The following is a 17,509-nucleotide window of genomic DNA, read 5'->3' on the forward strand; positions in this document are numbered from 1 at the left end:
CTATAAAAAGGGCTAAAAATACAAATAGTGTATGACTGAGTGATTGTGAACTGATTCAGTTTAAATTAAATTATAGTAGGTTTGTAATGAGAGCTTGGGTTTCAAAAGAGCAAATCTTAATAAATTAAGGGAACTCATTAGTCAAGTTGTTGGCTACACTGAGCTCTGGGACCTGAATGTGGAGGGGTAAGTATTTTAAAGAAATCTATCAAGTCAGTGGTAGTGTCATAAAATTACAAGATAGGAAATGTAAGACTTGGCATAAAGAAGCAGGGGTGGAAGAGAAGGGTGAGAGGAGATTAGTCTGATCTCAATGGCATGCTAGGCTTTAGCTTTTAAAGAGTTGAATAAAAAGGCATTGAGATAAAATAATAGAAAATGCAACACAGGTTTACTAAAGGCAGATCATGCTATCCTAATCTGATATCCTTTTTTGATAATGATTTTTTTTTTTCTACACAAGGGAAATATAACCTAGATTTACTAAAGTATTTGATATGATGCCACATAGGAAATTACTACTTCAGCTACAGAATGCAGGGATTAAGACAAGAATTGTAAAGTGGATAAAGAGCTGTAGAGGAGAACAAAAGCTTACTGAAGAGGAACTATTGGGTTCTGTGGAGGTTATTTGCAGAGTTCAAGGATAAATCTTGGAACTGATCTGTTTATTTCTGTTAATGACATTTTAAAAAGGGGGGGGGAAGAAAGAAAGAACATTCCAAAAAGGAGGATGAGTAAAACCTCTTGATGAGCAAAACTGAGTTATGAAAACAAAAGTTGTATTTAGATATTATCCAGGAATAATCAAGTGATCCTGAGGGACTAAAATATTGGAAATGGGATGAAATATTGCAAAATGGAAGTTCATTGATTCTGGGATTAGTAACAAGCTCCTGTTATATGCAAGGATAACATTAGTTGAAAAGAAGTAAGAGAGTTACAGACCCTGAGATTTTGATCATTCATAGGATGACTGGGCTATTAAGATGATTAGAAGGAGTTAGACTGCTATCAAAAGAGTCTAAGTATTGTCTTTAGTCCTTACCACCAAGGAGAAAAAAACCCATGCAGTAATTTACTACTCAGAGGAAATTATTATTTCTTTCAAAATAATTCAAGCGTATATTCTTCTAACAAGCCAAATGAAGGCCGAATAAAATATGTGAACTCTTCAGTGTTAAAAGCTTTAAACTACAGAAAAACCCCACATATGATAGCTTTTAAAACAACTGTGAAGAAACAAAGTCTATTATGCAACTGTCTATGAGTCTATGAGGCAACTGGGCTCAGTGACCCAGAGTCTTTCCCGTCCCATGTTTACACACTAGAAGCAAGAATACAAGCAGTCTGGTAGGGTAAAATGTCAATGTACACCTAGATAAAAACTAAAATAATTTTTACTATATGATGCTTTAGGTTCCAAGAGCTTCAGTAATGTTTGAATTTCTATTTTATTTTTTGGAAGTAAAAAATACTGACTGGGCTGATCGATAAAATAAGTATTGAGCACACATTTTAAAGGAAGATTATGAGCTCCTTTAGATAAGAAAGTGAATATGCATTTTACAGGTATTGTTGAAAGGCAAAATTTTCAAAGACAGAGTAAGCAATGTGAACCAAGGAACAAGCCATTTGAAAGGTCTGCTTGAGCTCCTGGGATTAGAAACAGGGTGAATTGTTTGGATCCAGTTCAGGGTGTCCTTCATAACTGGGAAGGAAAAAAGTGAAAAGGGGAATTTGGTGCTCCAGTGAACTGAACATCTTCCTCCATCTGCTCCAAATATAACTTTCTGCTAAGCTAAAGCAAACGTGAGAAAGAAATGTAGAGAGTTTCTTTCATTTTGTTGAGGGCTCTGCTTTCTCATGACAAACTAAAGACATGGGCCTAACACTGACTTCTTCAGAAAAAGCTGCAGCTACCCTGTGCATTAGTCAACCCCAGAGTGTGTGTACAAGGGTGCTGCAGCAAATCTAGTCTGCATACTGTGTTCCCCCACTTGTGTGCGATCAGGCAGCATCTGTGAAAGCAGGCAAATTACTGTGGCTGCCAGGCTGACTGAGCTGCCCTGAATCCCTCTGGAACTACTTGAGAGTGATCTGACCTGCTAAAACATCTTTGACTGTAGTTATAATCACTATAAACATAATTATTAATACTTCATGAGAACCTAATGACTTGAAAAATTCCTAAAATATTCAAGTTCCTTTGGCTTACAGAAGATTTTAGCTAAATGATAAATTTTACAAATCTGTTAAAATGTCTTTTTCACTTAAGAGTGACTGAAAATATAATATCTGGAGATTAAGAATTTCTTAAATCTGGCTAGTATTAATTTACAGATGAGCAATCCAGATTACTTAAAATAAATCTTGGGAAAATCAACACTATCATATGGTCAGCTGCTGTGATTTCAGAGAGCCTAATGTTTTTACACTCCAAATTTTTGTACAATGCAAGAGTTGCCTGGTTTAGAAGAAAATCTGGATCCCACCTGAAAAGGGATTCTTAGCACTAGTATGTGTGCACATGAGTGCATGGGAAGCACTCATCGCTTCATGCTTCACTCTTCACAGAATTTGTCTAGCTTTTAAAGGACATAGAGCAAAATGTATTAGCCAGAGTCTAATCTGGTAGTATATCATCCAAAACCAGTCTCAAAGTATGAAAAAAACTATCCTTAAAATAGTATGATTAGGATTTTTATACCAAATAAGTTTTATTAATTTAAATGGATAAATACTATTAATTTCATTTCATTAATTTAATTTTATGGAAATTTATGTATTTAAAACTAATTAAATCATTAGAGAGAGGTCTGAAGACCTCTTTCCAGCTATTCAGGAGCTTCACAGCTTTGTTTCCAAATTTGATTTGAAAGAGAACTTCACTTTTTGTGCTGGAATGTCTGTTATTTTTTAAGATCTCACCATCATCTCAGTGACAAAATTGCAATGAAACTAAAATTCTTACTAACTTCAGTGCATGCAGATAACGACCCACCTTCCCTTTAAATGGGTAACGTTTGAGGTCCCAGTGTTTATGCATGGAAGCAAATCTTGGGGGAAGGCCATACTGTACACTGCAGCTAAAGAAAAGGACCACTTTCTTTGCTGGGCATCCCTGAAAGCTCAACTAGAAGACTTTCAATGTCATATGGCTTTGAAAATTCTGACAGCAGTTTAGTGTGCTGGACAGCAAAAATTCAGCTTTTTCACTTGTGAACCCAAATGTCATTATACTTAACATAAGAATCTATATCAGGTAGCTGTTCTACGTATAAAACAGAGCTGATGTGTGCATACAGCAGCTAATAAGAGAAACTGTCTTCTCAGTGCCTGGCCCTGAAGACAAAAGTACATATATCAAAGCTGGACTTTCATACTGTTATGCAGTTCATGAGCAGAAAATAACAGTTAAAAACTGTAATTTTATGAAAGTCAGTGTAAAGAAGGGAGCTGTTTTTGTATTAGAAAAGTACCAACCAAAGGGAGTTCCTGAAACACATTCCTCTCAGTTGCTTAGGTATCTAAGCTAGGGATGCAGGTGTGCACTTTAATTTCCCTAGTACAGTTACTATGCAACCTCAGCCATCATAGCTTACTTGTTAATATGTTTATCTGCTCACAGACTGGTGATTTACATTCAAATTCCTCAACCTAGTTAGACTCAAATCTCTTTTGTCTTTCACCAACATGCACTGTAGGGTAGGAGGGCACAACTGTAACCCTTCACCTCTTTCTGATGCAGTTATAATGCAGCTGAAAAAGCATTATGAAACAATTAGGTGGAAAAAAAATAGCAGGATGAAAAAAAAAGAGTTGAGTTGCAAGTACAATCAGCCAAGAAGAGAGATTTAACTTCCTGTAGGATTATTTCATTATTTTAAAGACTAAAACCTTTAAGAGTGGAGAATGGACATAGTCCAATGTTTTATTTGCAGGTTTGGAGTTACCAGTTACGTTCAGCCTTCCACTCCTAAACTTGTTTATGCAAATACCCTGGTTTGTTACAACAAGCTGTGATGACTGCCAAGGTGACAGGAATAAGACTGAGAAACTGCCTGTAAAGTTGGGGGTTACCCCTGAGCTAACTCCCCTGTTGACCCTTTCTGTTAAAATAACAGAAGCACATCAAATGCATCTTAAAAATAAATGCTTTTAACTGCACTCTGAGCATATTAACTAGGTCAGATTAATCAGGGCATCTAGTGCTTTTTATTTTTAGTTCTGGTTAGTTTAAATAAGAAGTAGATCTACAAACTGGCACCTTTCTGTGCATGTCCAAAGTAGAACTGAAAACTTTGCAATAAACACTGAGGAGGGTTTTAATGTTTATCAGGAAGGTTGTTAACAGGTTTCTAAGAGGGGTGGATGAACTGCATTTTTTTTTTTTTCCTAATATTAGAAGGCAGAAAGGATAAAATTTCCTCATATCCTGGTTTTAGATACAGGTAGTTATAACCTACCTACATTCTTACTTTTTATCCGTAGATATGTACTTGCACCCTATTAAATCAATCTTTTTATTTATAAAACAAGAAGTTTATGTAAGAACACACAATTAGAGCTAGTTTTCTATGGGAGAAAAATATGAAACTGTTACCAAAATCAGAAAATCTTGTTTCATTAGAAAAAGTTTGTTTGCACAGACTCCGGGAAATATTTGAATTAAAAAAATAGGTTTTATCCAATTTGGAATAAGTCATAGTAAGCAATAAAGATACCAGTAAAATAAGCAGTGAAAGACTTCAAACACACAAAAAAATGCAATTCAGTTTTCAATTTTGAAAATTTTAAAGAAAAAGTAAAGATCCTCAGGTTTTACAGTTATTTGATGCTAAAATCCCTCGTAGTGATAATATAAACACAATCATAATGACTATACTGGTCATCAACTTAATTCTAATGATCAAGAGAAATTTTAAACTTCATCTTCTCAGGTAAGCCCCCTTGGACAAAGGTGGAGAATCCCATGTACTTAGTACATAGCACAAAAGGAGCCTGATCATGCTTGAATGAGAGTGTTTCATTGACTTGAATAGGAGCAAGATTGCTGCATCAATCTAGATTTTCTTTCTTCTCCTTCTTCTTTTGTTTCAGATTGGTAACTCTGGCTTGAGCTGTCAGTCAAAACCTTGCTAGATGAGACTCAATACCACATTGGTATTTTCAATGACATTAAGGTTTTATATTATACATATATTTATGTTTTACTTACAGTTTAACAACAATAGACCTTTACCACCTGAGTACTGAACAAACCTGATTGCTTCCTGATATTAGGAGTTCAATTTTGGATTACATTTTTTTACATAGAGAATTAATGGTTTTTAAACGTGTAAAATCAAGGTTTTTATCCTTTCTATATTCCATGAACAGGTTACAAAGCTTTTGATTACACGACTAATTCAGGGAAAAATTAGTACTACTTACCTATTGTTTTAACTTACTTCATTAGTTGTTCTCGATTATGATAATTAACTCTAATCAGCTACCTGTTCCTGCAAAATATATTATCTGTTAGGTGCTTTTCACAATGCTTTCAGCCAGCAAGAAAAATAAGAGCCCAGTTTAGGTAAAAGTTCCATTCTTGAAGGCTTTAACTGAACAATCTCAGAGAGTTATCTTTGCTTTAGATTCAATTCAGTGTAAACCTGACTTAGAACTTAAAAGCATATCCATATTATTGATCTTGGGTTGCCTAGAATTATGTAAAATCCTTCAAGTCAGTATAGTTTTATTGCATTACTTAAGCATTATGCCCTTAATATTTCATACTATTTGAAAAAAAAAAAATTGTCGATCTACTATTTTTCCTTCTGTCTGAACTGTGCTCTTGGTGAGATGAATTGATTTCTGCATGACCAGTAATAACTAAACCCAGGGACAGTCTGTACTGGCATGTTTTCTAATAAATCAGATGTCTGTAAGGTAGGCTGTGTTAAGGTAGAGTTTTCTATGTCTCTCAAAAGGTTTTGTACAGGAGGTGATGTAACAGTTTTCAGTCTAACTGGTAAATATCTATATTTGACACTCCAGGCAATAACATGTCTAATTATATAACTACTAAATAATTATTTATGCTATTGACTATTGCAATATTCCAGTAGTCTCCAAATTCAACCCATCAGGCTATGCAATGACCTTTTATTTATTAGACTAAACACAAGGCTCAAGATGTGCCATTTTGCAACATGAGTTTCACAAGTGGTATGAGCATATAATTTAACATTTTTTTATGACTTTAAAATCCATGGTTGTAGAAATTGTTTTCACCACAAACTATCTTTGGTTTTCTGAAGTAATACGGACATGTATAAAATGGGATTTCACACTTCTTGTGCAACATACAGGATATTTACTCTGTTTTTTAAAATATGCATTGAATGCATTAGGTATAAGTCTTGGCTTTTGAATATGGTGGTGTTGTAAGCAGTTTCCCTAAGTAGTATCAGCATGTCTAAAACCTTACAGGCGATGCAATTTTAGCCTTGCTTTCATTGACATCTCGCCTTTCTTTTGTTCACTTCAGACTTCTGATTCATCTGTGCTCTCATTTTGAAATTCTCATTGTGGCATTTAATGTGATCACTGACTCCTTCCCACCATCCTGCTCCTTTTATTCTCATTTTTGTTCACATTTAGTCTTTCAGACTTCTATACTCTAATATAAAATTTATAATTATGATATTTTTTTAGGCTTGTAACTATGCTTCTTTCTTGGTTTTTCCCTTTTGATATTCTCCAGCTCTAAAAATGACTTCTCAATACATTTGTTTTTCATTTTTTGAACATTGGATCTATTGAACTGAGGCTTCTTTTTTTTTTGTTTCAAGCATGTTATTTTGTTCTCATGATAATCAGGAATTTACATGTTTCTTTCAGTAGCTAATTAAGACATTTATTTTATTGATACATTGCTTTCATTGTTTGGGGCAATAATTTGAATGAAATTAACTATGTTCACCTGAAATACATCATGATAGTGAAGGAAGAGTATAAAAATAAGTATTAGGTAAATTCGCTCTTCACACTATTAAGCTTTGCAAATGTTGGTGTAGTTTGATACACTATAAAATACTTTGTACAACTTTCATGGCTTGGGTAAGATCCTTTGAATACTCTGTCTTTCTTATCTGTCAGGCTCTTCTTATGGCTCTTCAATTTTCTACTTTTTTCTGAGTTTCAGAGGAAGGCTGGAGAAACTTCAACATCATTCCAGTCTATCCTAACATCAAAATACAATTGTTAAAACTTTAGTCTGAGAAACTTCTGATGGAAAGCTGTAGGTCCTGTAGTAAGATGAGGAAGTTGCTAAATCAAGCCACTGGTTCCTGGATTAATATTTTCATTTAATTAGATTATTATATGCATTTTATGCATTCTTCCGTTTGTGCAGTGGTGCAGTAAGGTAATCTTTAGCTATTGGTAGTATTGCTACCACACAATTTGCCTAGTTATTGCTTCAGTAAGTACAATACTTCCTAAAGATCCTTCCTCAAACTTTTGTGCAAGTATCTCTCACATGTTTCTGTTACTCCATTCTCTTACTCCTATGCTTCAAGAAAACATGCTGCAAGTTCAGAGCCAGCAGGATGATACAGCAAGGAGTAACCTACCTGATGACTGAGGGTCACAAACTGTGCTGTGTACCCCAAAATATACGTAGCATCAAAGTGTGTTAGTTTTTTGACTGAATCAGGTTACTACCCAGCTACGTCTGTATTAATAAATAAAGCAGACTTATTCTTCAGCCTCAGGTGGAATGGTATGGCATAGATCACATCCATATACAGAAATCCTCTTCTACCTCTGTATGTCATGTTAAAGTGGATGCCAAATATTAGCTCCCTTTAGTTTGTTCATGTGGATATATATGTTGCAAAGGTCTGACAACTAGAGAGGCTAACAGACTGAAGTTGCAATGCAACTGAGTTGCCAGCAAGTAGGATGCCCAGAGACATTTCCCAGGAAGGATCAATGATGAGAAAATTCTGCAAATAAAATTCTGGAAAGAACCAGAAACTACAAACATCCTCCACTGCGGTTGCCTCCTACCTTTTGTTGTGACACTTTTTAATGTGTGTATAAACTGGCTTTGTGGCTCACAATTTCCATCCCAGAGGTTGGAACTTCAGAACACACATTGTTAAGAAAGCAGAGCCTGGATCAGACCTATCCAGGAGTACCAACTTTTCACTAAAACACTGAAACACTAAATTGAGAAGAAATTGGAAAGGCGGACACACAAGACTGTTCTAACTCTGTATAATTTATAGATTATTCTTGTTGTGCAACAATTTGCTGGGAGGAGTTTAGAGAGGATTTACAGCCAAATTATGCTGGAAAAGTATAACAGTTGCATTTGGTGATTTACTTATAACTTTTAGAATTGTTTTCATGCGCTATCTGTAATCATACCAACAAACAGCTAAGATCTCACCTTTACCAATCCATTCTATTGTTCCCAAGCACATATAAAAATGTGCCTTTCTTTTAGTTATTGCAAGAATTCTAGTTATATTACTGAAGGATAGCTTTTAGATTTTTAATACTATACTCTTCCCTAGTTGTTTCCAGTTGTCTATTGCTGTTAGCAAATATGAGTAGTTGATAACTTGATAGTTGTTTCCACTCGTTTATGCTCCACAGTCCATGCAGTGCAATTTCTTATCTGTTCAGGTATACTTCATCATTAAAAGGAGAATTAAGAGTTGTCAGTCCCAGCCATTTGTTTGACACACCTCTGGAGGGTAATTCAGGCTGGCAGATGTTTGCCCTTCTTGATGCCAGGGCTTTCTCTGACACTGCACCCCCAAAGAGTTGAACCAAGGAAGGGAACAGAGGATATTCAGCAATCTTCATGAAGCCTGGGAAAGCAATGGGGCACTTCAGTGGTTAAACCAGATTAAGAGAAAACTCAGTGAGACAGGAGACTTTAAGTGAGATCTGAAGACTGAGAAATGCTGAATGGGGCAGATTATGTAAAGCAGATGAGATTGGAATGAAGAAGCAGTGCTAAAATACAGAAAAAACGGGAGGAGGAGTCATTTGGAGCAGGTGAAAGAAGGTACAGTGCAAGAGGAAATGGACAGAAAAAAAATACCCTGTGCCTGCTACAGTTGCTCCTTCAGAGCTTGAAATCAAGCTAACATCTTGAAAGTAATCTTTATTCACCTCTCTGGAAATAGAAATCTGCTTGAGAAAACAATTCTTTAGGCCTTAGCTTAGCATTTGTACAATAGAAATAATAGCATTTAGGCCGACAAATTAAGCCAGTAAAGTTTGTAATGTATTTCAACTGATGACTGTTGGAGGAAATATTTGAGTTAGCAGGCCTGTCTTCAATGCAGGCGACAAATTGTGTGCTGGAAAAGCATAAGATATCACATATAACAGTGAGAAGAAATTAAAATTTCCATTTTTTGTACATACAGGCAAAAAGTTCTGGGAAGGAAAAAAAGCACAGTCAGATCTCATCAGCTGAAAACTGTATCCTAACACAGGTGGACCATGGGTAGACAACATAAAGATTAGTTTTTGAATGGTTAATAACATCCTGCTAGCAGATACCTTTCGTACATAAAATGTGTCATCAAAGAACTAGTGTATTTTTCTGAGCTACTACTTTCTACTATTCTGCATAAGCTAACCACTGTCTAAATCAATTTCTCATCCTTCTCAACAGCAAATTATCTATTGCAGGTGTACAAATTAAATATCTTCCTCTCTATTTCCCTTCAGTTTGTCCTACTGCTCTTAGTTTTCATGTTCTCCCATTTTCTTTCAGCCTTTTGCACAGCTATCCTGTTATCTGGACTTGTCATATCTCTGATGGCTTGGCAAAGTGAAACAGTACAGTCACCAGAACCTAACTTACATTTACTACTTTCTATCAGCTGCTGTTTCAATCCCTCCATCTCTTTTTAAGCAAAGAAATCTGCTTGCAGCTTAACTACAGGTCTCCTGTTCTTGGTTCATAAATCTAAATGTTACTGGGTTGCTTGATTCCTTTATTATCTACTTTAATCCCAGTTGATGCTTCCTGACTTGTTGGAACCTGTTAACATCAGACCACTCCACAACATCTCTCCCTGTGATGTTTCTTAAGAATTCTGTCTTTATTTCTTCCTGGCTTTTCCCTCCCATGAAGGTGGTTCAGCTGCAACTCTAGATAATAAACATTTGCTTGCTTGTTTTATTTTGGTTTGGTTCTTTCAGAGGGGTCTTACACTACTGGTGATTCTTATAAGTCTTAGTGTACTTAAAAATACAGAGAGATTTAAGGAAAATTAATTAGATTTTATTTCCAGATGAAAATACACAACTTTACTTCACAATTCAACACTAATCCAGTTATGGAACGGAAGATTCGTGTTATGATAATGTCCTTCTTATTACCTCATTAAAAGCTTGGACGCTTTTTCTGGACAACATGCTTTTAATTTATATGGAACTTCTCAGGCTCTACCCAGTTTCTGTTGTTATGCCTGTATAATGTGACTAGAGTACATGCAATATGATAAAACCAGTGATGATATTACAGTACCAGTACATTGGGGGATGGGTTCATGTTTATGGCTAAACTCTGATGTTGATGAAAATAGTTCAGGAAACAAAAGCTCATGCATTTTTATCAGCTTAGCTTGCATAGACTTTATACAATTTGTTTAAAACTTACATTTAACGTATTGAAAAGTGATAGTAAATCCATTTTTTAAACCTAATTCTGAAATCCATGTTATGCATGAATAATTACTGTTTAACAAAATTATAGGTGCTAGGATGGAAACCAATCCTTCATTCCAAACAGTAGAAGAGACCTAACAGATAACACAAAGAGATACCATATGAGAATACATCCACTGAACATCCACTTAATTTGCAAGAGTTCAAAGGACATTCAATCCCAACAGAATGACATCAAAAAGGATTGTAAAAATATCTTGTCAAGCAGCATTGTTGTGCTGTCTAGCTTTTTAATCGTAGCATAATGTTAATGCTATTAGAGTTTCTATAAAGACACACAGAGGTCAAGGATGCAAGAGGGAAAAAAAGAAAAGGGGAAAAGAAGAAAAAATTATATGTGCTAATTACATTTTCTGGAGCTTAGCATGATGGTGTGATCTATATTTATGCATTTTGGCCTGATGATATTATTTTAAAACCATTCTTTCAGTATTAACTGGTTCTAGAGTAGGGTATAAAGTCTGATATAGAAGATTGGTGGAAAATAGGAGTTCCTTACATGTAGGATCCTTACACTGGTGAAAACTGTTCCCCCTAGTACCTCTAACTAGAAAAATTTCAGTTTACCCAAATTTACATTTCAATTTTTCCATACATAAGAATATGAAACAAACTGCATATTTACAGAGGTACATGTTTAAAACAGATCTTGTTCAGTAAGACTCATACCCATGCAAATCTGCAACTGCATGTTCTGAAAAGCACAAGGTTAATTTCAATTGTTCATCTAACAATCATAGATATCAAATTGGTTGCCTTATTGTCAAATATATAATAATGTCTGCATGCTATTCCCATTAATTTTACGTATCTACATTTGACTTTGTTTCAGGTAAGGATGCCATTGAAAACACTGCTAATTACTGCAAGAATTTTGTGGCTTTTTTGCTGCCAGTGGGGGCGGGGAAATTCTCAGTTACTGTTGGTTATTTTTTTACATCGTTATTCATATTTATACAAGCTTCTAATACACTAAAATTTGCTGTTAAATATTGCCTCTGGCCTATAGTTAGCACAGTCTATTTAAATTTCAACTGGAGAAAAAGACACCTTCTTTTTGTATTATGTGATCAAATTTTGAAGCTCTGTAATTTTCTTGCTGCTCATAGAAACAAAGCACCCAGGCTCACAGAGAAAGCCCTTTCTACAAGCTATAAATATTTGCTATTTGTAAAACCTCAATGAGGGTTTAGTTATTAAAAAACTAAAGGAAGAAAATTACTAATAATGATTGGTTTGAACTAATGAGATGTTTTTATGCAAATATATGAACCTTAAATATGACCTGGAAACAAAAGACTGCTTAACTGTTACTATAAAGCTATACATTAGGAGATCAATTAAAGAGAACTTCTTTCTAATGATCAAGCTGTACAAGAGTTGCTATGGAAACCTGGAGAGAGAGAGAGTTTCAGAATGTAAAATAGCTACAGAAACAAAAAAAAATATTTGTAAACAAGTATCATAGAATGTGTATAATCAGTTAAGTAATAAAAGGCTGATTCAATTATTTTCCATTCTAATATATCTGGAAGAAGGACACTTTTCCATATGAAGGTGCTAGTTCAGTTTGTATTTGGATGGCATGAAGAAAGGCAATGCTAAGATAATCTTTATGTAACCAACGACACTTCACTAAATTACAGTATAGGATAGAGAGACAGAATTACTTTAAAGGTCTCAAAGAATTGTATAGTCATGTCATTACAAATTGCTGGCAAAGAAAAAAAAACACATTTGTGGCAAAGAAAGTGTAAATATAGGTGATTAAAAGCAACATTAGTTCTTTCCCTCATACCTTGAAATAAAATGGTACTTATAACAGAAGAAGCTTAAAAATACTCCCCCTCTCTTATGTGAAGGCTGTTGGCTGCTTCATCATTTTTTGTTCTGTTTTTTGCACCTCTTATTTTCAACAATTCCTGAATAACTGTAACATTTATATGAAAATATTGTTAAATAAAATTTTGAGCTAAAAATTTATTTTCTGACACTGAGTATGTCTTTTTAGCACATACTGCAGAAGGAACAAATACACACAACCAAGTTTTTCAGTACACAGAATATATCTTGCCAACATACACACAGAGAAACATTCAAAACGGTGTTGGTAATTGGGATTTCCTGTAAAGATCTAGGGACCTTCTTGTAACAAACAACTGATATAATGGACTAGCTGTACTCCTTCTCCTCTTTGTTCTCCCATTTGCAAATTATCCATGGCTGCAACAGTTCTGCTTCTTTAACAGTAGAAAAAACACCAGAAAGTACCGAGATCTGAAAGAGAAGAATCTGCAGCCAGCATTTCTGATCCACAGTAAGAACAAGGAGACCCTGAGCCCGGAGGAAACCAGTCTCAGAAACAACAGCTCCAACATCACAACTCTGTATGCTGTGGTGTGACCTCTTTTCTGGAATATGTCAATATTACTCAGCTGGCTATCTCTGTAACTGTGTGTCAGGCAACATTAATGATACAATCCAAGCATGTGAGCAGACTCCTAAAGTTATACATTCATTTAAGTGTTTTTTTTAGACCATATCTGTATATTTCTGACAGTCTTCAAGGCAAATAAAGATCACCAAGATCACAATTTTCAATGAATAACTGGCATTCATAAACAGGAAAAGGAAACTTATACAGGTTTGTAGAAAACAAAGCAGCAAGGGACTGTAGACTCATCTGAAATGCTAAGGCTTGGACAACCGGCCCAAGCCAGAGCTGACCTATAGATGAATCCTGTATATTTTATAACTGAAAGCCATTGTGCTAGTAGGCATTGTACTAAGTTATAACAATGCACTTATGCTGATGTAAAAAGTGCTAAAGCATTGAAGTACTGAAGCCTGAACAACAGGCCCCAAGCCGAAGCTGCTTAGCGTGTGATCATTAAAAAAGTATGTAAACTCGCCAGTGAAAGGTGCAGCTTAGACAAAATACAATCAGTGGTGAGGAGAGAATGTATCCAACTTCCCTTTCTCAGCCTTCTTCAAGGGTGAGAACCCAAGTATCTGGCCTTGTTAGAAACTCCTTGGTTTCCCCCCCTGAGCCCTGGCCAGGCTTTGGGTGGAATCCAACAGAAGAATGAAACCAGAAATTTTCCGCTCAGAACAAAGGTGCCAGCTCTTCTGGCCTGTCGATCTCTGGTATATAAGGCTGGGCCCGCTCACAGCGACTTTGGCAGCCTCACCTACGGGTGGACGCCCCGCGTAGGATTTCCCCCTTGCCAGGACAGGCTCTGCAAACCCTCGCTGTAACCGGGGCTGCCCAGCCACTGCGGGGCTGGGTGATGGTAAAGTGTGAAAGTGGTGATGGATCTTTCTTAATTACTATTCTCTCTCTCGTGTAGTAATGATTTAATGCGTTATGCTGTATTTTGCTGTTTGCTGCTTTAAGTGCACTATTCTGCTTTTTCTTACCATATGTTTTCTGTATTACACTGTTACATTGGTTATCACTAGTAAAATACGCCTGCTCTTTTCACTCTGGTGTCTGAGATTAATTGGTATCCTTAATCAGCAAGAACACTCATCAAGTCCTCTTTTCTCTGGTAAGTTGTCCCATACCTGCAATTGTCTACTTTCATCTCAAATTGTTCTGTGCAAAATATTCATGTGGATGTTTCTGAAGGAGGTATATGAATGAGCATTCTTGACAATGAATTTGAAAGACTTTCAACATGGAACTTGAAAAAAAGCAAATTAAACAAGTAACATAAAAACAACACAGGAAAACTATCAAGAAAAATGAATTAAAACATTGTCATCAGTACCACAGAGGTAGATGGCAGGGTATCTGATTGTCTTTTTCTGGCATCAGTTTTAATCAATATAACTGGGGTTTTCTTAACAGGACTTACCCATGTAACAATCCTGCTACAGTCATTTATGATGGGACTACCAAAATGACCCAACTCTCTATATACTAAGCTAAATGATTAATTTCAGTGGAAACAGGCCAATGATAATAAGTAATTTCAAAAGTCCTCCTTTCCATTTTTCCCTGTGTCTCATTTCATGTATGACATCAACTAATAATGCTTTTCTGCCTTATAAATATTATGTTAGGCTTGTTCAAGCAATTTTTTAAAAAATGCCTTCTAAATTAAAATAAATTGAAAGTGTTTGTTGCATATGCATACTAGCTTACTTTGTAATTTCAAATGATTTATAACCCAGAAATACTCCTCTCATGGTTTTTGAAAATATGACTGTAGAGATGTACCTCTGAATAGAAGACAGCTACACTTCAGGGAACAACACAAAAAGGGAAAAAAAGGTAATATTTAGCCAACTTGAAGCAATACACAGTTATCAAGAAGAAAAAAAGTATAATCTTTCAGGTTTCCACTTCTTATTGGTTAGCTTTAGCAAGATAATAAAGAAATCCAGTTCGCTCTATATAGAAGTTACAAATCTGTTCTCATCAAAGAACACATAGTCTACAGCACAACCAAACAAAATACTATTAAATTACACCTGTTGAAAAGAGTTGTATCTGCTAATGAGAGCCAGCTTAGAAGAATTCAGCTAGAAAGTAACTAAAAAGAAAATAAATTCTAACTACTTGTCAGATCAATGTGAGTTCCTGATAATAACTCGTGGCTTACTAAAATAAAAAAGATGTTAATCGTTATAGTGTTTTATTGACTGATTTGCAAAATGTGCTACTGGACTCTTAGATTCATACACTTAAACTTCACAAAAATCAGTGAAATCTGATGTGAGCCCAGTAATCCTTCACAATGGGAGCACAGACTTCACCTCACTCCTAAGAGATTTCTTCAGAGAGGAGAAGGCAATAAATTTGTCTTGCAGAGTGACCTAAGGCCAGCTAACTTTTGGGATCAATGGAAGAATCAAGTTCCAAAGTCAAGGGCTCTCAGCAAATATCACCCAGAATTTATTTTATTTTTCAACAAGCTCTGAAATTAATTCAAATGTACTTATTTGTTGAGCAAACAATGATTTTATTCATGAGTTATTAAGACACAGTCTTATTAATTTCAGTTCCACATTCAGATTAAATTAATACTGTCTAATATCCATATCCATATGTTACAATCAAAATTTGTTGCTGTCAGGACATCATAAACAGTTATTGGGGTATATCTACCATCTCAAACCTTGCTACAAATCATTATATGGGACAAATTATCTTCAAAGTAAACATTTTTTAAGAAAAAAACTTTCAGATTTTTTTTAATCCTATCTTCAGAAAATTATCTGATTTCAATGCATATTGAGACCCTGGAGTTCAGTTCTAGTAAGCTCCACCAAGTGTTCAGGGAAGAAAACATATATAGCAAGATCATAGATTTGAATTAAAAAAAATTGTTTTTGAGTTAATAGTAACTGTAAAACCATATTATTTAGGGATGAATTTACTCAGTATTCTGCTAACAGTACTTGATCTCTTGCTTTTAAAATGATAAATTCTTCCTTCTTTTTTTTTTTTTTTTTTTTTTTTTTAAGTCATCTGACCACTACTATATGGAAATAAGCATCTCTGCTAATTACTTCACTGAGAAAAAAATTATAGAGAAAATCAAGATGAATGAGGCTCTGTGCTTTGTGCAAATCAGACAGACAAGCTGTCAGAGCTGCCTAACCCATCCTTAGAACAATTCCCTTTCCCCAAGGAAGTTGTCAGGAAAATGGAGGTCCTTGTCATTTCTCTGCTTGCAATTTGGGACTTTCCTTTCACACCTAGTTTATTTCTAGAATCTTTTGACACTATTCTTGCAATTAAGTGACAAAATAATTTTTTTTTTCTTATTCTAATCTTTAAGCTGGCATCTATAGCTTTCTGGCACTATACATACGGGGTAAGGCATGGCTAATGAGCGTGTTTCTTAATATTTTGTTCAGTCTCTGAAGCGCATTTGTCCCGTAGACACACCAAGCAGGTAGCTCTGCCGCGCTGCCTCAAGTGGCTGGGCAAATTATCAGTGCTTGGAGTCCTGGAAGACTCATCAGTGCTGGAGTGCCCTTGAGAGAGTGCAGGGTGGTGGGGCGGGAGTTCGGTGCCTGGGGGCTCTTCGCCCAGACCATTCCTCCATTTCCTGTACAGGCAGCTTTATGCTACTGGAGACTTGAAGTGGAGCAGTTTGTAGGGTATATTAGAACCTCAGACTCACTGGGACCATTTGATACTGAAGAGTTATATTATTAATTTATTATATTTTTCAACAAGAAAGATTTGGTTAATATATAATGAGACCTCACCAACAAAAGTCTGAGCTTGCTCAGATATATTTACATCTGGAGTATGGGGAAAAATATGAAAAATGTTGAAACTATAATTAGCACTCAATTTATTTTGCTAATTCTCTTTAAAGCCTTTTCTTTCGAATGACCTTAAATCTCATCAAGCAGCAGCCCACATTTCCTCAGCTGCAGTGATTAGCGATATGGAAAAATTTGTGGACGTTTTTAAAGGGAGGTCAATAACTGAATAACAAGAAAAGGAAAGGCCCATGATGTATTGAAGAAGTGTGTGAGGGTAGGAAAAGATATTTAATGAGTGATACAGCATCTGTTAGCATATGGTAGAAAATTCTAGACAAAAGTTGTGTTAATTTCTAAGATCTGTTACATACAGACATACACACGTACATGTGCAAGCATGTGAGAGATCAGTGATGAACAAGATTATGGGTTCACTGATCACAGACACAAATTTTGAAAGTTTACAAGTGTTAAAGCAGAAATGTTTAGGAACGAAAGGGGTTTTTTTCCCATGTAACTAAATTGA

Source organism: Athene noctua, chromosome Z, assembly GCF_965140245.1.
Source record: "Athene noctua chromosome Z, bAthNoc1.hap1.1, whole genome shotgun sequence".
NCBI lineage: Eukaryota > Metazoa > Chordata > Aves > Strigiformes > Strigidae > Athene > Athene noctua.